Here is a 21214-nt window from a genome sequence, read left to right on the forward strand (position 1 = left end):
ACCGTAAATCAAATGTCTCTAAAAATGAACAAAAAAATGGAGGCATTTGATCTTCTTATGGAGTTGGTTCCGGTGTAGGCTCGTCATCGGGTACGCGATCATCGATGTCTTTCATAAGCTGTTGAAATTCAGGATCATCGTCAGAAGCCGGAGGAGGAGGAGCACGAGAGGAGCTACGAGCAGCTCGTGAGGAACTAGCTCCCGGAGTTTGCTTTCCGGGTCTAAAAACCCATTGACTGGTTACCTTGTCTTGTTTCCAATCCGTTTTCTTCAAGGATGTGAGATTGATTAGGTTTTGGAGAGGAATAGGATTGTCAAGAGAGACATCCAAACCGAGTTTGATAAAGAGATTGCTAAGAAGACAACCATAAACTAATGTTTCAACATGTTTGGATGGGATAATGTTTACGGTTTTGACTAGAACACTAAAGATAATATGTGGAAGATTTATTTTGATCTTATTCTTAATATAATACATCCACCATAAATCCCTAGCACGAAGAGTGGAGTACCTACCCGTTGATGGTCGAAACCACCATGAGATCATTAAATTATTTTGCACGATTTAATGATATAAACAGGTTTTGAAAATGAAAAGCATGAAGAAACCGATGATTTTTCGATGATTTTGAGCAAGAGGAGGATTTAGAGTAAGAGAGGGATGAATGGTGGGAGAGTTTTTAGTTTTAGGGTTTGAAAAAATAAAGAAAATGAGGCATTTTAATCCAAAACCCGACGGATGCATCGATGCATGACCATGTGCATCGATGCACTTTCAAGGCGTGCATCGATGCATAAACATGATGAATCGATGCGCATTCAAAGGGATGCATCGATGCACTGTTAAGTGTATCGATGCATGAAGCACAGAAATGTCAAAAATCTATTTTAAACACTTAAAATGCTAAATTAATTAGATTTAGTGGTATTGGCAACTCATATATTGAAGATTAATCATGTTCAATCAATCAAATTAATCCTTTAAATTTTATTTGAACATAAAATTAATTTTCATCAAGCAACATAAACTCCCCCTAACTAATAGCAAAGAATGCAATCAAAAATTATTATTATAAGCATTTTTCATTTATTCTTAAAAGTGCTAAAATTGTTTTAAACACTAAGTGAAGATAGGTTGGTCAAACCTAATTCTCTCCTAAGTGTACAAAATTTTTCCTTGTCTAAAGGCTTTGTAAAGATATTCGCTAATTGATGCAAAGTATCAACAAATTCTAGAACTACATCTTCCTTAGTGACATGGTCTCTAATGAAGTGATGTCTTATTTCAATGTGCTTAGTTCTAGAGTGTTGGATGAGATTTTTAGTGAGACAAATAGCACTAGTATTGTCACACTTGATAGGAATAGTACCTACTTCAATTCCATAATCAAAAAGTTGTTGTTTCATCCATAAAACTTGTGCACAACAACTACCGACTGAAATGTATTCCGTTTCAGTGGTAGATAATGCAACATAATTTTGTTTCTTTGAAAACCAAAAAATCAACATATTTCCAAGGAATTGGCAAGTACAGGAGGTGCTTTTCCTATCTAATTTGCATCCTCCATAATCCGCATCAGAAAAGATATGCAAGCTAAAGTTAGAGTCTCTAGGATACCAAAGTCCTAAACTAGGAGTGTCCTTAAGGTATCTAAAGATTCTCTTAACAGCTAGTAAATGTGATTCCTTAGGGCATGATTGAAATCTAGCACATAAGCAAACACTAAACATAATGTCCGGTCTACTTGCAGTTAGATACAGTAAAGATCCAATCATTGACCTATATAATTTAACATCTAAACATTTACCTCCTTCATCTAAGTCAAGCTTTGTTGAAGAGCTCATTGGAGTGTCATGAGGCTTGCCATTTTTCAGTCTAAATTTCTTGAGCATATCTTTGACGTACTTAGCTTGATTGATGAAGATGTCATCTTTTCTTTTCTTGATTTGGAGTCCCAAGAAAAATGACAGCTCCCCCGTCATGCTCATTTCGAATCCGCTTTGCATTATCTTAGAAAATTCTTGGCAATGAACATCATTAGTAGAACCAAATATTATATCATCAACATAAATTTGAACTACTAATAAATCTTTACCTTTATGCTTTAAAAACAATGTAGTGTCAACCTTCCCTTTTGAAAAACCTTTTTCAATTAAAAAGTTTGACAATCTTTCATACCAAGCTCTAGGAGCTTGTTTTAAACCATAAAGTGTTTTTGTCAATTTAAGAACATGATACGGAAATTTTGAATCTTTAAAACCTGGAGATTGTTCCACATACACTTCTTCTTTTATAAAACCATTTAAAAATGCACTTTTAACATCCATTTGATATAATTTAAATTCATGAAAACATGCAAATGCTAATAACATTCTAATTGCTTCCATCCTAGCTACGGGAACGTATGTTTCATCATAGTCTATGCCCTCTTCTTGAGTATACCCTTGAGCAACAAGTCTAGCCTTGTTTCTCACTATATTACCACTCTCATCAAGATTATTCCTAAATACCCATCTAGTACCTACAGTAGATTTATTACTAGGCCTTTCAATTAATGTCCATACTTTACTTCTCTCAAATTGATTTAATTCTTCTTGCATAGCCATAATCCAATGTTCATCATTTCTTTAATATTCTTAGGCTCTATGCATGAGATAAATGCAACATAATTACAAATATTTCTAAGAGAAGATCGAGTTGTTACCCCTTTTGATGGATCACCTATAATCTCACCATCCTTGACATAGTTGTACTCTCTTGGATAAGATACTTCCCTTTCTTCAATGGTTGGATTCTCAAGAGGATCATGAGTTTCCTCATCTTTCGTTTCTTCCTTTGATGATGATTCTCCAACGTCATGTCTAACGTCATTTGCTTGTACAATACCTACATCATCATTAACACAAGAATCCTTCCTCGGAAGGAGATTATCATCGAAAATAACATGTATAGACTCTTCTACAACTAAAGTTCTTTTATTAAATACTCTATCAGCTTTAGAATTTAAGGAATAACCCATAAAAATTCCTTTATCACTTTTAGCATCAAATTTTCCAAGGTTTTCTTTACCGTTGTTTAAAACAAAACATTTACATCCAAAAGGATGAAAATAGCTAATGTCGTAACCGGTTTCCGTCCGGGCACGAAAAATTTATTTGGCGGGAAAATTGATGTGAATAAATGGTTTTGAAAATAATTTGAGAGTCGCCATCGACCTTTTGGGTCAGGTAGGTCGAATACCTAAAAATTATTTTTTAAAAGAGTTTTAAGAAAACATCAATAAAAAATGATCTGATCTGCGTTTATAACCAAAAATTCGTTCTTTTTAATAATAAAAAGGGATTCGTGTCGGTTACGTTTAGAGAAGGATTAGCACCCCTACAACGCCCAAAATTGGTACTTTTTAATTATAAATTGTCTCTATCATTAAAAATTTAAAAATTCAAAATATATTTAATTCATAATTATGTTATTTTAAATAATTTAAAGAAAATATGTTAATATGTATAAATTATTTATTTATTTAGAAATATCAGGAAATGGCTTCTAGGTGCTTTAAGACAGCTCTTTTCTTCGATATTAATAAATAAATAACTAAAAAAACAATTTTTTTTAAAAAAAATAATTAATTTATAATTTAAAAAAAAAGATAATTATTTATTTAAGAATATCAGAAAAGAACTTCTAGGTGTTTTAAGACAGTTCTTTTCTTCGATATTAATAAATAAATATTAAAAATATAATAATTTTTCATAAAAATGATTTAGATAAATTATAATTTTTATAATATTTAATATAAATATATTTATAAGACTAAGATAATAATAAATAATAATTAAAGCCATAATTAAAATATAAAAGTGATAACAAAATAATATTGTAATTAAATAATGATCAAAATAAAAGAAATTAAAATTATAAAACTAAATATAAAGTATCAAAAATAAAGATAATAATTTGAAATATTATGAAAGATAATGGTTAATAGTGTAATTTAACCTAATTAATTAATACGGGATTAAAATAAAAAATACTAAACTATAAGGGACTAAATTTGATATTTACCTAAATATATTATTTAATACTAGTAAGGACTAAAACATAATAAAATAAAATTCAAAAACTGAATTAAAATGTTTAGAAATTAATTTCAGTGACTAAATCGTAAGGATTATAAACTATAGTGATTGCGGAAATGGTTTACCCATGATGGAAATTACACGCACACCCCTCCCCTCAAAACGACGTCGTTCGGGGGAGGGTTTATAAACCCTAAACGCCTGGCCCGAAGGGCCAAGCTTTCCCATTTCTTTCTTTCTCTGAGAGAGAAGACTCTCTCTGCTCTCTCTAAACTCTCTCCCCAGAGAGAGAGCTGAGCACCGGCCGGCAACCCTGATCTGCCGCATGTTCCGCCGCCGGCCACCGTCTCCGGTGGCCGGAAATTCCCAAATTTACCTAAAGTATAGATCTAAACGCCCTAAGACCGATTCCGATCTTTGTTTTCCCTAAAAGACTCCTAATCGGAGTAAATCTACGAAAATACCTTCGGTATTTTCTGTTCTCCGGCGATGTTTAGTGCTTCCGACGATGGTCAAGGCTCCAAGGGTAAGTTTCTTTCTTCTTTCTTTGTTTTCTGTTTTGGTTTTATGCTGGTTGTGGGTTCGTCTCTGTTCGGTTCTTTCCTCTCTGTTTTTTTTTCTTTTCTGTTTTCTGTCCTTGTTTCTCTCGTGTTCTCCGTTGCTCTCTCTCCCCGTCTTTCTTGCAGGTGTGGTGGCTTTTATAGCCACCACCGAGGCTCTCGTTGGACCAGACAATAGAGGGTCGAGTTTGGTGAGTCACCATAGCTATGGTGGTGACTCACCATAGAGCTCGACGTGGGCGGCTGTTATCGTTGCAGCAGAGCTTCTGGAGTCTTCTGTTGGAGTCATCGTGGCACTGAAGCGTCGGCAAGGCGGCTGGAACTCACTGGAACTTTGGAGCGGCGACGGCATCTGGAAGCTAGGGTTTAGACAACCCTAGCTGAATGTTACAAACCCTAAAGGGTTTGGGTTCTGCTGGGCTAATTGTAATCGGGCCCCAGTTTTGGGCCTTGTAATATTTTTATTATTATTTTTTTTATTTAATAATAATACTAATAATAATAATAATAATAATAATAATAAATTAATGTTTACAGCTGCCCCTCTTTGCTCATTCTTGTGTTAACAAGATTAGAGCAAAGACGAAAAAACAATAATTTTTTCATTTGGCTTCTTTTGAGTAGGATGGAAATGTTGAAAACATTCTGCCCAGAGGTCTTATGAATGACTCTGAGGGTTTGAAAACATCAAAAAACTCCCGAAGGCTTTTTGGAAGCATCATGCACTGAAGGACTTACAGATGACCCTGAGGATTTGAAAACATCAAAAAGCTCTCGAAGGCTTTTTGGAAGCATCATGCACTGAAGGACTTACAGATGACCTTAAGGTTTTGAAAACATCAAAAAGCTCCCGAAGGCTTTTTGGAAACATCATGCACTGAAGGACTTACAGATGACCCTAAGGCTTTGAAAACATCAAAAAGCTCCCGAAGGCTTTTTGGAAACATCATGCACTGAAGGACTTACAGATGACCCTAAGGCTTTGAAAACATCAAAAAAATCCCGAAGGCTTTTTGGAAACATCATGCACTGAAGGACTTACAGATGACTCTAAGGTTTTGAAAACATCAAAAAACTCCCGAAGGCTTTTTGGAAACATCATGCACTGAAGGACTTACAGATGACCCTAAGGCTTTGAAAACATCAAAAAGATCCCGAAGGCTTTTTTTTTTGGAAACATCATGCACTGAAGGACTTACAGATGACCCTAAGGTTTTGAAAACATCAAAAAGCTCCCGAAGGCTTTTTAGAAACATCATGCACTGAAGGACTTACAGATGACCCTAAGGCTTTGAAAACATCAAAAAGATCCCGAAGGCTTTTTTTTTTTTGGAAACATCATGCACTGAAGGACTTACAGATGACCCTAAGGTTTTGAAAACATCAAAAAGCTCCCGAAGGCTTTTTAGAAACATCATGCACTGAAGGACTTACAGATGACCCTAAGGCTTTGAAAACATCAAAAAAATCCCGAAGGCTTTTTGGAAACATCATGCACTGAAGGACTTACAGATGACCCTAAGGTTTTGAAAACATCAAAAAGCTCCCGAAGGCTTTTTGGAAACATCATGCACTGAAGGACTTACAGATGACCCTAAGGCTTTGAAAACATCAAAAAACTCCCGAAAGCTTTTTGGAAACATCATGCACTGAAGGACTTACAGATGACCCTAAGGCTTTGAAAACATCAAAAAAATCCCGAAGGCTTTTTGGAAACATCATGCACTGAAGGACTTACAGATGACCCTAAGGCTTTGAAAACATCAAAAAACTCCCGAAGGCTTTTTGGAAACATCATGCACTGAAGGACTTACAGATGTGGGAAATAGTTTACTAAGTAAGAAACTATGGAAATCGTTTTCTTACTATTCATCAATTTCATTTTCAGAAAAGATTGAATGAGAAACTATGGACATCGTTTCCTCATTATGTTTCAAAATAACATATTGATTGGGTAACATGCCCTAATCTCAAGATAATTTTCATTCTTGTGGATTGCATCTATCACTTCTTCAGATGTTTGTATGATTCCTTTATTTGCGGTTTTGAATACCTTCTTCTTGTAAGGTATTTCTTACAATGAATCTTCTTGTTCTTCCGAAGATCTGTAAAACTTCATGTTTGAATGCACTCAGATGTATCAATGTAATGCATTGTCTATTGTGCAAATGATGTTCTTATGAATGCATGAATGTTGATGCAATCTTCATTTGATTTCAAAGTGGTGAACTCGATCTTCCTTTAGTTCATCATTTATTGCCAGGGTTACCTCTGGATATCAATATCGCAACTTATGCTATCAAGCTTGCATTCATGCAGAATCATCTGATCAACTTATATCTTTGCTGTCTTCTTTGCTTCATGAAAGTCTTAGAAGAAATATTTCACTTGTGGAACTCTTGTCGTAGTCAAAACTATGACCTTGATGCCTCATTTTGTTTTGGATAAAACCAACTTTATTTATTTGGACTTGTGTAGAAATCCCATAAAGTTTTCATCTTTGAAAAGAGAATCTGTCATCTTTAAAAAGAGAATCTATCATCTTTGAAGAGTGTAGATGTAGATATACCTGACTCAGCAGGGATTAATTAGGAGAGTAGAGTCTGATCTGATTTGACTCTTGAAACATATCACAAGGAGGATTTATTCCAATTCCTTTCATGTCTCCACATATAATCAGATTTCAAATAAGGCAACTTGGACCATATAATGTCGAGATGCTTAACAACAACTTGTAGTTCAACCATAGTTGGCTCCACTAGTTTCTTATTGTTAAAATTTCTGCTTCCCTTCTGTGGAAAGAAATCTTCATTATATCTTGGGGTTGAAGAAGACAGATTTCATCTTGGATCAATAAATGGAAACCATATGATCGTAACATTGGTTCAGCATAAGAATAGCAGGTTCGTAAAACATTTGACAGTGCATTCATCCTTTCCTGTGGCTTCTGCTCAGATGTTCGTAAAACATTTGACAACACATTCATCCTTTACTGTGGCTTCTGCCAAGATTTCTCAATCATGTAAGCTCTTTGCCTAATGTTCAAAGCTTTTGAATAACGTCACAAGACCACTTGAGAACAAAACTCAGTGGGGATTCAAGTGTAATGTTGGTATGACCAAAAAGTTGGTCAAATTCACAAGATATGCTGGAGTCGAATTGAATAGGAGACACTAACTGATCTTGATATCATCTCGGGCAAAGACAAATGTAATACTGATCATGTTTTCTTCTGTAATGAGCATTGTAGAAAGTAGAAGTACTTCAGCTATAGGATCCATGTACAGAAAGATATCTATGGAATTCTTGCTGCTGGGGATGAAACGCACATAATAAAACCCAAAATAGATAAAAATTCAGTTCATTCCTGGCTGGCAATAAAAACCCCAGTAACAACGGGAATAACAATAATATAAGTGAATCGAGTCTCCCTTTCCAATGTCATCGATTAAGCGAAAACTATTGTGAAAAACAGCTTCGTAATTCCAACAGTATGGTATGAAACTAACTGCCAGGAAATCTCAAAGAAATATTTTCAATTGTTACCGACACAGAGAATACAAAATTCAAAGCTGAGATCTCGAGGAACTGAACCCTAGATCAAATAGTCTGTATGGGGACCATCTTTATTCATGCAACCATGATGTAGCTTAACAAAGAACACGCTGTCATGTGATACATGGTTAAGAAGATTGGGTACTTGAAACCATACTTGCTGAGTAGATATTTGTTTAACAACATGATCATAATATAACTGCTTGATGAACGAAGCAATTATGTATAGTCAGTTCGATTATCACTGTTTCACCATTTTCATTCTTCACACCTTTCTATCTCATTGGAAATATTTGTTCAAGTCAATGATCTTGACATAAGATGTTGTGGGCCTTCAGCATGCCCCAACATTGGCTAATACAAGTGTTCAAAATGCCTCAACAGTTCTGATTCTGATTGAAATGGCTTTCAGCATGCCCCAACATTTGTTTCTTGTTAATCTGAGCCTTCAAAATGCCCCACATGGATCTGTCTGAAGGAATCTTTAAAATGCCCCAACATTTGCTGATGCAGATGCTAAAAGTATGCTCAACATTACTTCTTGTTGAGATGAGCCTCCAAGAATGCCCAAATATTCATATTGTTGGTGGAAATGAGCCCTCAAGATGTCCCACATGAAATATTTCTATCTGAAATGGGCTGTCGAGATGCCCCAATATTCTGCTTATACAAACGTTCAAAATACATCAATATTCCTGATTATGATTTGAAAGGGGCTTTCAGCATGCCCCAGTATTTGCTTCTTGTTAATCTGAGCCTTCAAAATACCCCATATAGATCTGTCTGAAGTAACCTTCAAAATGTCCCAACATTCTATTTCTGGTTGAAATGAGCCTCCAAGAATACCCAAAATGCCCCACTATTCTATTTCTGTTTGAAATGGGTTTTCAAGATGTCCCGCATGAATCTGTCTGAATTGGACCTTTAGAATGCCCCTAACCTTCTAAACTGTAAGGCTTACTTCCAATGTTTGTTTGATTTCAATATCGTGATCCCCACGAGGTTCAATTTTGACAATGTACTGTTGTGGGTACTTGTAGCTTTATTCGTGCCTCAAATCTGTTTATCTTGAATACTCTCATTCTGGTGTCACTAAACAGTAGTTGTCAAGTAACTTGAGGAAATCTCTTCATGTTGTCACAAACTTAAGAAGTGCTCAATCATTCTGACGGAAATGACTGAGATATGTGCCTCTTCTGAATGAGGTGCCCACTTCTTGGATCTGGAAGGATCTAGTCGGACAGAGCGATATAAATCGTTTGGTAACTCATTCCAGGCTGACACAGTGAACCTTTTTTCAGTGAAGGCTATTTCTGGAATATACTTTTTCATGCAACATGTTGATTCTGATAACTACTCATCTGATTATGAAGCGATCTTTCAGGATGATTTCACAGATATTGATAGTTCTTCTGATACTGAGGAAATCCTGAATTCTAATTTTTATGAGGAGAATAAACTGTTATACTTGACGAAAATGGGGTACTCAGAGGCTGAGGCTTCAATAGCCATGGGGATATGTGATCTGAATTCATCAATTGCAGAGTTGACAGATTTTATATGTGATGCTCAAATGGCTAAGGCTGCTAACGCACTTATTCCGATAGAAGATAGGAAACCATTATGCAATGACCCCAAATACAAGCAAATGAGAAACTTGGGCTATGATATTTGGAAAAGGAAGAAGCAGATGAAGCTTGAAAAGAAGCTTCTTAATGAAAACGATCATGCAATTCCTCTTCTAAATCTGATGATTGGTTTTGTAGTTCTTACCAAACCAGATCAAATAACTCAAAGAACACTTCCAGAAGATGCTATTGAGTCTCCTTATTTCTACTATGAGCAAATTCATCTTCCAAATTCAATGATTGGTTCTGCCAAACCAGATCAGATAACTCAAAGAACACTTCCAGAAGATGCTATTGGCAAATTCATCTTTTAAATTCAATGATTGGTTCAGCCAAACCAGATCAGATAACTCAAAGAACACTTCCAGAAGATGCTATGAACACATTCATCTTCTAAATTCAATGATTTGTTCTGCCAAACCAGATCAGATAACTCAAAGAACACTTCCAGAAGATGCTATGAACACATTCATCTTCTAAATTCAATGATTTGTTCTGCCAAACCAGATCAGATAACTCAAAGAACACTTCCAGAAGATGCTATTGGCAAATTCATCTTTCAGTTAATGTTTGGACTAGGATATCAAAATACTTATTTGATGTAGAGCCAGAATTTGTAGATTCGAAGCATTTCCATGCTACTACACTGAAAAGGGCTATATTCATAATTCTGCCAATTAAGAACAGATTTTCTCTTATTCTGCTTCCTCCATGTGCTGATGCTTTTCCATTGACAAAGAAATGATGGCTTTCATGTGATCCATGAACAAAGTTGAACTGTTTATAAACATGTATAGGAAGTGCCAAATTGACAGAAAGGATCTGTAAGGCTCTTGAAGCTTATGACAATGAGCCACCTTCGAGTATCCAGAAGTATGTTCTTGATGAGTGCTGAAAATGGAATCTAGTATGGGTTGGAAGGAATAAAGTTGCTTCACTTGAACCTGATGAAATGGAAATGCTTCTAGGTTTCCCTAAAAACCATACACAATGATCTGTATAGAGACATGTTCCATGGTGGTATCAATGTCCTATCTCTTTTCTCTGGGATCAATGCTGCAGAGGTCGCCTTCTACTGTCTTGGCATATCTTTGAAAACAGATGTGCAAGAACTAAATGATGATCGGTTGGAGCAATTGATGAGTAGATTTTTCGAATTTGACCTTGTTGTCAGTGGCATCCAATGTAACAACCTTACTGGAAGAAATAAATGTCATCAAGATGGACTCGAGGATTTTTGTTGGTGCATTTTCTTGCAATGACTGCTATAACGACTGTCTTTCTATTGCTCCAAATATGTTCCACTCTTTATGAAACGGTTTAGTTGACAGTAAAACTGGTAATCTTCAACTTTTGGAATCCTGTAACCAATGTTACCCTATATAAAAGGCCTATAAGGATAGATTCTGTTCCAATGTCTTATTCTGTGCCATAAGTCCTCAAATTCAAATTCATAAATCTTCTGAAGAACATAATGGATATCATCACAAAGAAAATGATCGGCATAGAAGAAGTAGCAATGATGTATCAAGACTTTAGTCAGCATCATAGTATAACCAGAGCGCAGATAGTGACTTGTTCATTCCCATAATACATCTTACTGGGACCTATATCTCTGTGATGTAATCTGCCAGAAACATGGATTAATGGCTGGGGAAAGTAATTTGTCTGGTGATGTTTATCGATCTCGGCATGAGATAAACGATAAGCTTTCTTGATGAGCTGATAATAATGTCATAGGGGAGTGTCAAAAGTTTAATTCTCCAGACTTTCTGGCTTTTTGGACCATTTGCTTTCAAGAAAGTGAAATGCTTCATCATTCTGGCTTCGTTCATTCTTCTTCTACAACAGAGGTAGAATAAGCAACAATTGCTTCAAGGACCTTCCTCATTGAGACTGTCCTGTTTGAAAATGTTTTTTCCTCCTTTGTTTATTGAAGAATGAAAGACTTTTACAAAGTATTGCCCTTCTTAGGTTCACAATAGAATCAGATCATAAACAATGAATTTAATAAATATCAAATAAATCAACTACACTTTTAAATCATTCAAAAATCATAGTCCTATGGCAAGTGTCAAAATTATTGACTGATTTGAGGTGTAGGTTGATTTTGGTAAAGTAGGTTCTTTCAAGTTGGTTCAATATGTCGCTTCGGGCTTCCACTAACTTGAAGAAATGGTTGTTATGCCCATCTTGTAGAGATGCTTCTTGTTTCCCTATTCTCAGGAACGTCTTTGGGATGTGCGGTGCTTTTAAGAGCTTAAGATCGTCTCTTATGTCATTGTTGCACCATTCATTATTCGAGCCACCTTTTTTTAGGTTTTCAACTCGAATCCTCCTTTGGTTTCAAGATGTTATTTAAAAATTTACATCTTGAACCCCCCTTTATCATTTTTCATATCATGCATTAAAGATTTTAAAAAACAATTTTTGCAAATAAAAATCAATCTTGGAAGGCGGAATGAATTCTAAAGATATCATCTTTTACTTAGAAATCCATGTATGATTAGAATGGACTTTTCAAGTACGTAACGTAGGCCATGGCTTATGGTTACGAAAGAAATGAATAAAAGGCCCAAATAAGAGTTTAAGGGTAATCAAACCAAGGTTCAATTCATTCTGATGCCATCAATCTTGCCTTGCTTCACTTGGATCTGCTTTGTTGGGGATTTTTCCATCATCTGGATCCCTCTAGACTGCCAAATTTTGGATTCATTTCCAATTTCTCATATCTTCAGCATTTCTTGCTCTTCTTGTTTGTACTTGATCAACCTTGTAACGTGAGGCTCAATAAGTCACCCATCTTGATTCAATTTTCCTTTTTCTTTTTTTCTTTTTTTTTATTCTCTTTTTTTTCTTTTTTTTTTATTTTTTTCTTTGCTGGATGAGTATAATACTTCAACTGCTTTGAGCACCTCCTTTTTCTTTTGCATTTTGGAGGTTTTCCATTATTCTTGATTGGATTGATCTTCAAGCACTCTGTATTTGACATACTTTGTAGTTCAAAACTTTCATGACTTCATGGAAACTTGTCTTCGTAATAAAACTGTATTGACAATCTTTATTCTTGTGAGCCAATATCCTTTACCTTGCCCTCCAATGTAGAGGGTGATCCTTGGTTAGGGTTCAATTAGAAGAAAAATTATTCAGGATCAAATGGGGACAACAAAGGATATATATATATATATATTAAAGGATAAATGAAACAATGTCGTTCATCATCTCATACACAGAAACCTTTGTAAAAAGAGGTATCCACAGGGGGATGAATATTCAAGATTAACTTTATTTACATGAAAAAAATGTAATTAATGCATGATATATTTATTTCAATCAATCACTTTCCCCTTCTTCTTTGAGTATGCCCTAATCACTCGAAATTATCATCAATGAGTTGGTCCCTGATGCCTCATCTCGTCTCTTCTTGTAGTAAGATTCACGGATAATTGAAAGTTTGGTTCTTTTGAGATCTTTTGGTTTATGATGGTTTTATATTCGAAAAGAAAAATGTGTGACTTTTGAAGTCATGTATATGGTGGAATGTAGTATCATCAATCAACTATACCCGAAAAGGTAAACATCTGGAGTAGGTATAAAAACAGGTGGATACATTTCTTCAGAATCTTTGTAGTGTCAGGATTTGGTTTGAGTAATTGGCATTGGATGGGATATTGAAGATATAATTTTATCACTTGTCAATAAATCTATAACTCTTGAAAAATTAAAATAATATTTAATCTACTTGATACTCAATAATTTCAAGATTAAAATTTGATTCCTTGCTCATAACCTTAATAAGCAACACACATTTATTGCACAAAAAGCGGAGAAAGGAACAAAAACAAGTTCAAACAAGATGTTGAAAATAGAAAAGTACTACAGTGGTAGATAACACTTCCACTTATTTATTTTATTATGCCTCATTACTCCTATAATAGTATGTAATAGGATCAGGGTTCTTTTCTTCATTTGCCCCCCATTTCTTGATCATTTCTTGTGTCAAAACCCCTTTTGTCAACAAGCATCTCAATTTCTTTTAACAATGGCCTACAATTGCCTGTAGAATGCCCCTTTACCCCCAAGTGGAAATTACAAACACTATCTTGATCATAGCTATGAGCAGAAGGGTTTGATGTCACTTTAGTTGGTCTTGGTGTGATGTATTGACCTTTAACCAAATGAGGATACAAATCTGAAATGGAAGTTTGGAACACTTCCAATGTTTTTCTTGATCGCATGACTTTCTTTGGTCGATCCGAACAGTTACTTTCTCTTTTTCTTTTACAGTTGCGGGGATTTTGGATGCGACATACATTTACATCATCAGCTTTTGTTTTCTGATCATTTGGGCTCTTGGATATGACTTTTGAGTTTTCTTCATTGATTACATTCTCAATTAAATCTCCAGTTGTCACAAGATTCTCGAATTCCTTTGTCGGGTTTGCATGCATCAACTCGCGGAAAGGAGCGGGAAGGGAATCACGAAACATACGTGATATCTCTTCTTCTAACATGGGAGGTTGAACTTGTGCTGCCACTCCTCTCCATCTTAGGGCATATTCTTGAAATCTTTCATTGGTTTTCTTCTTTACTCTTCGAAGATCCATACGTGTTGGAGCTAAGCCTTTAACATATCGATATTGTCTCAAAAATGCATCAGCTAGATTTACCCATCTCTTGATATGTTCTTGGGTCAACTGATTGTACCATACTACTGTTGGGCCAACAAGACTATCATGGAAAGAGTGAATTAATAAATCATTAGAACTCAAATATCCTTCCATTTTTCTGCAAAACATTCTCAAATGGATTAAGGGACAACTGGTGCCATCATATTTCTCAAAATCAGGCATTTTGAATTCATGGGGAATAATCAAATCTGGAATCAAGCTGAGCTCTCTTGCTTCTAATTCTTTGTGGTAGGCACTAACATCTTTCATGTTTCTGATTGCTTTCTCTGTTCTCTTGACTTTCTCCTCATATTGTGAATAATTAATGAGGTTATTCTTTGAGTTTGAGTGGGATGCCCCAGGGTATGTTATCTTTCTCGACTCTTCAATCTGATAGCACGATTTCTCTATAGCAGTTGTATCTTCTTTATCAGATTCCATTCCCTGGATAATTTGATCTGATCCATCTGGTACTGAATCTGAAACTTCTTTCCTTGTATCCCGAGGTAACCCTGTCAATTGTTCTGGCCACTGGTCTTGTAGTCCCTTATAAGATTGCTCCATTGTTTTCATGATGATAGTAAAGTAATATGAATGGTCTTGGTTTTTACTGTTACAGAATCTTTCATGAATTATTTACATGTTTTTATAATCAAAGTACATAACAGTACTTAAATAAAAATTTGAAAAATGCATAACTGGAAAAATAAGAATGCAAAAATGTGCATTTCATAGGCAAACATAAAAGTATAAATGCAAAATGAAAAATGCAAAGATGCAGAATGAAAATGCATGTATGAAAAGGTGTTTCTCAAGAGTGATCATCTTAGAACAGATTTCATTGAACACAAAAGTTTCGGTACATCAATAAAACTTTTACATATAAGGGACAACTTTTAGTCCTAACTTCAACAAAACTTTACATATAGGGAATAACTTTCCCATTTTCTTCTCTAAAACCAAGTTATTTTATCAGCTTGGTTCATATTGCTTGTCTGAACTGCAGCTTCTTCCATGACATTCTGGTGTTCTTTCATCTCCTATGTCAATTCTCGGAGTTGCTCATTTTTCCTTGTGAGAGAACATTTGTGTTCAACAAGTTTTTGGACAAGATCTTCATGTATGTTGCAACTCTTTTTCAATTTGGTGACCCCTACTATCCACTCTTCTGGGGTATTTCCTATACCAGCATTTTGAAAGGCTTGACTGACCTTCTGGAAGTCTTCATGTATGGTTTCCATTTTGGTGCTCAATTTATCGTTTTCAATCTTCAAATGACATATTTGAGCTTCAAACCTCAGCAAATTTTTTCTCTCTGGGCGCCCTACTGATATTCTTATCTTTGAAGACTTTTGGTATTAATCTATCAGGACCCTCGGTTACCAAACTAGGTCGATCATTTACCATAAATTATAAGGTTCCATGATCCAAAAGACTTTGGACTCGACGTTTGAAGGCAAGACAACTCTCGATGGTATGTCCTTGAGCTCCGGCATGATATTCACAATGAACGTTGATGTCATACCAATTTGGATATGGAGGTTGGAACGGTTTTATATAATATGGATCCACTTCTCGTGCTTCAAGTAGCTTTTCATACAACTCTTTATATGATATGGGGATAGTATCAAGATGAGAACCGCCTTTTGTCTTGGATTGAACCTGAGTTTTAGACATTGGGAGCATACCAAACTTTGATGATTTCTGATTACATGATTTCTTCTCTTCTCTGGGAGCTTGTACAGTTGTCACCATTTCTTTGGTATCTCCATACGATTTGTGAATACGAATAATGACTGTCTGTAATTTCTCTAATTGGTTAGGAATCGAAATCCCTTGCGTATCTGAAACTGCAGAGTTAGGTTCATTGAGCTCTCTCTCTTTCTGTGCTGGAATCTCTTTTCCTTTGTCCAACACAGATATTTTATCCATCATCTTGGACATCTGCTCTCTTATTTCTCGTATCTCCTCTTGCTCCTTAATGGTCATATGATATTTGGGTGCATAGCTTGCTTCTATCCTCGGAGTTTCCTCAGAATGTCTTTCTTTGGCCGCATCATATTTTGTTTGATCATAAAACTTTTTGTCCATTTACGATTTCTTTCCAATATGATGAACAGTCTTTCAAGTAAACACCTTTTGGTTATGCTATGATCATGCAATGCAAACAAAAGAAATGAGAAAAAAATAAAATAGTTAGTACTAACTAATGAAAAAAATCTATCTATCAAGGTATAAATCTTAACCTCATGCTTTCTAGTTCCATGCTTTGTTTGGAAAATTTAACCTAACCGCATGATTTTTAGTTCGCATGCATTTATTCAGGAAAAGGAAATAAAATAAATTAAAAGCTAGAGCTTATTTCTCCTTTGTGTATACCTACTGACAAAATTTCGGCATGGTTTCAGATCGGGAGAGTTTCTAGGGTTTATTATATGCAGGTTTTCAGTTCTAGGAGTAAAGGTACTCGAAATGTCCTTGTTGATGCCCCCTTGGGCTGTCAACCCTCAATCCTAGTCCATTACAGACTTAAGCGGATTGAGTTCAATTCGAGGGGATACATTTCTCTATTCCTGACACGGAGGATAAATTCTCACGAAGACATAGAGCATATGAACCCCGAAAGTTACTTGCTAGGTCTGACACGGAGAATAAATTCTCACGAAGACGTCGCTTTCACTCCCACTTAAAAGGGACAAACTCAATTATAGAGCTTTATGTTATGCAATGCAAGTGTTGTGTGTGAGGAGAAATATTCAAACCTCTAACAGATAAATAAAATAATTAATACCTGAATAAAAAAACAATTATATAAAATAATAAATAATAAAAATTTGATAGAAAAGAATTAAAAATTAAATAAATGAATTTTTCATTTCTAATTAATAGAGACAATTTATAATTGATTTTAAAGTTTGACAGGTCCCCAGCAGAGTCGCCAAGCTGTCGTAACCGGTTTCCGTCCGGGCACGAAAAATTTATTTGGCGGGAAAATTGATGTGAATAAATGGTTTTGAAAATAATTTGAGAGTCGCCATCGGCCTTTTGGGTCAGGTAGGTCGAATACCTAAAAATTATTTTTTAAAAGAGTTTTAAAAAAAACATCAATAAAAAATGATCTGATATGCGTTTATAACCAAAAATTCGTTCTTTTTAATAATAAAAAGGGATTCGTGTCGGTTACGTTTAGGGAAGGATTAGCACCCCTACAACGCCCAAAATTGGTACTTTTTAATTATAAATTGTCTCTATCATTAAAAATTTAAAAATTCAAAATATATTTAATTCATAATTATGTTATTTTAAATAATTTAAATAAAATATGTTAATATGTATAAATTATTTATTTATTTAGAAATATCAGAAAAGGGCTTCTAGGTGCTTTAAGACAGCTCTTTTCTTCGATATTAATAAATAAATAACTAAAAAAACAATTTTTTTTTTAAAAAATAATTAATTTATAATTTTAAAAAAACAAGATAATTATTTATTTAAGAATATCAGAAAAGAACTTCTAGGTGTTTTAAGACAGTTCTTTTCTTCGATATTAATAAATAAATATTAAAAATATAATAATTTTTCATAAAAATGATTTAGATAAATTATAATTTTTATAATATTTAATATAAATATTTATAAGACTAAGATAATAATAAAATAATAATTAAAGCCATAATTAAAATATAAAAGTGATAACAAAATAATATTGTAATTAAATAATGATCAAAATAAAAGAAATTAAAATTATAAAACTAAATAAAGTATCAAAAATAAAGATAATAATTTGAATATTATGAAAGATAATGGTTAATAGTGTAATTTAACCTAATTAATTAATACGAGATTAAAATAAAAAATACTAAACTATAAGGGACTAAATTTGATATTTACCTAAATATATTATTTAATACTGGTAAGGACTAAAACATAATAAAATAAAATTCAAAACTGAATTAAATGTTCAGAAATTAATTTCAGTGACTAAATCGTAAGGATTACAAACTATAGTGACTGCGGAAATGGTTTACCCATGATGGAAATTACACGCACACCCCTCCCCTCAAAACGACGTCGTTCGGAGGAGGGTTTATAAACCCTAAACGCCTGGCCCGAAGGGCCAAGCTTTCCCATTTCTTTCTTTCTTTCTTTCTCTGAGAGAGAAGACTCTCTGCTCTCTCTAAACTCTCCCCGGAGAGAGAGCTGAGCACCGGCCGGCAACCCTGATCCGCCGCATGTTCCGCCGCCGGCCACCGTCTCCGGTGGCCGGAAATTCCCAAATTTACCTAAAGTATAGATCTAAACGCCTAAGACCGATTCCGGTCTTTGTTTTCCCTAAAAGACTCCTAATCGGAGTAAATCTACGAAAATACCTTCGGTATTTTCTGTTCTCCGGCGATGTTTAGTGCTTCCGACGATGGTCAAGGCTCCAAGGGTAAGTTTCTTTCTTCTTTCTTTGTTTTCTGTTTTGGTTTTATACTGGTTGTGGGTTCGTCTCTGTTCGGTTCTTTCCTCTCTGTTTTTTTTTCCTTTCTGTTTTCTGTCCTTGTTTCTCTTATGTTCTCTGTTGCTCTTTGTCCCCGTCTTTCTTGCAGGTGGGTGGCTTTATAGCCACCACGAGGCTCTCGTCGAACCGGACAATAGAGGGTCGAGTTTGGTGAGTCACCATAGCTATGGTGGTGACTCACCATAGAGCTCGACGTGGGCGGCTGTTATCGTTGCAGCAGAGCTTCTGGAGTTTCTGTTGGAGCATCGTGGCACTGAAGCGTCGGCAAGGCGGCTGGAACTCACAGGAACTTTGGAGCGGCGGCGGCGTCTGGAAGCTAGGGTTTAGACAACCTAGCTGAATGTTACAAACCCTAAAGGGTTTGGGTTCTGCTGGGCCAATTGTAATCGGGCCCCAGTTTTGGGCCTTGTAATATTTTTATTATTATTATTTTTTTTATTTAATAATAATACTAATATTAATAATAATAATAATAAAAAAATTAATGTTTACAGCTAATGTTAGGCTTTTTATTTTTGAAAATTTCATATGGAGTTTCTTAAAATTGGCCTAATCATTACTCGATTTACACATAACAAGCGGATTATGGCTTCGCCCAAAAATATTTTGGCAAATTATTTTCACAAAGCATGGTTCTAGCCATTTCTTCTAAAGTTTGATTTTTCCTCTCAACAATTCCATTTTTGTTGAGGGGTTTTAGGTGCTGAAAAATTATGGCTAATATCATTAGAATTACAAAACTCATTAAATCCAAGATTTTCAAATTCAGTGCCATGATCACTTCTAACACTAGTGATAGAATAACCTTTTTCATTTTGGATTACTTTTGAAAATGTGATGAAATTTTCTAATGCTTCATCTTTAGTACTTAAGAATAGAACCCAAGTATATCTAGAATAGTCATCTACCAAGACAAATGCATATTGTTTTCCACCCAAGCTAGTAGTCCTAGTTGACCCAAAAAGATCTATATGGATCAATTGTAATACTCTACTAGTTGATACGTCATTAATGGATTTAAAAAAAAATTGCTTTTGTTTTCCTTTAGCACAAGCATCACAGATTTTATCATTATCAAATTTAAGCTTAGGCAACCCTCTTACTAAGTCTCATTGAATTAGCCGTTGCAAAACACTCATACTAGCATATCCTAGTCTCCTATGTCATAACCAACTATCATGTTCATTCTTAGCAACCAGGCACAAATTAGTCATATCAATAGAATCTAAATGCACCATGTATATGTTTCATATTCTATGACCAACAAGCATAATCCAATTAGATGCAATGTCAATGACTTTACAACCATTAATTTCAAACATAACATTGAATCCCTTATCGCATAATTGACTAATACTCAATAGATTATGTTTTAATCCATTCACATATAACACATTTTTAATTTGTATGGAAGAGGTATTACCTATAGTACCAGTACCTTCAATGTGATCTTTTGAATTATCACCAAAAGTCACTTCTCCTCCATTTTTGGCGTTAAGCTCTATGAACCCGGCTTTTGTCTCCGGTCATGTGTCTTGAGCATCCACTATCAAGATACCATGAATTTGGATTTGTTTCCCGTGCCTTGTAGCAATGCTCATTTTCCTACAAACATAGATTAATTTCTAATTTTTGGTACCCAAATTCTTTTGGATCCATATTCATTAGTTTCTAAAATCTTTGTCCCCTTTGGTATCCATTTATGAAGGACATCCTTATCTTTAGTAGTAATGAATTCTTTAGGAACCCATATACTCCTAACAATTTTACAATTCAAGGTTCGTTGAGGACTTCTATGATTGTAGCTTCTAAAACTTTTCTTAACAAAGTTGGATTTTGAATTCTCACATTTTTCAAAACTTTTTGTTCCAACCTTATTAAAAGAAGTTTTAAGATTATCAATCTTCTTTTGATGATCATCATGAACTTTTGAAAGTAAGTTATGCAAATCAGTATTTTTCTTTTCAAAATCATTAATTTTGATTTGCAATTCTTTGATCTTACTTTCAAGCTCATTGTTGGTCTTGGATATAAGACTATTTTCGTTTTTCAATTTTGAAATATCATTTTTGTTTTTTGAAAATAGAGTCTTATAATCCGAAGCCAACCCATTATAATCCTCTAATAACTCATCATAAGATAATTCATCCAAATCGAATGAGTTAGAGGTTACCTTAGAATCTTCCCCGATAGCTATCAAGCACAAGTTTGCAACTT

Source organism: Hibiscus syriacus, unplaced genomic scaffold, assembly GCF_006381635.1.
Source record: "Hibiscus syriacus cultivar Baekdansim isolate YM2019G1 unplaced genomic scaffold, ASM638163v2 tig00110328_pilon, whole genome shotgun sequence".
Classification (NCBI taxonomy): Eukaryota; Viridiplantae; Streptophyta; class Magnoliopsida; order Malvales; family Malvaceae; genus Hibiscus; species Hibiscus syriacus.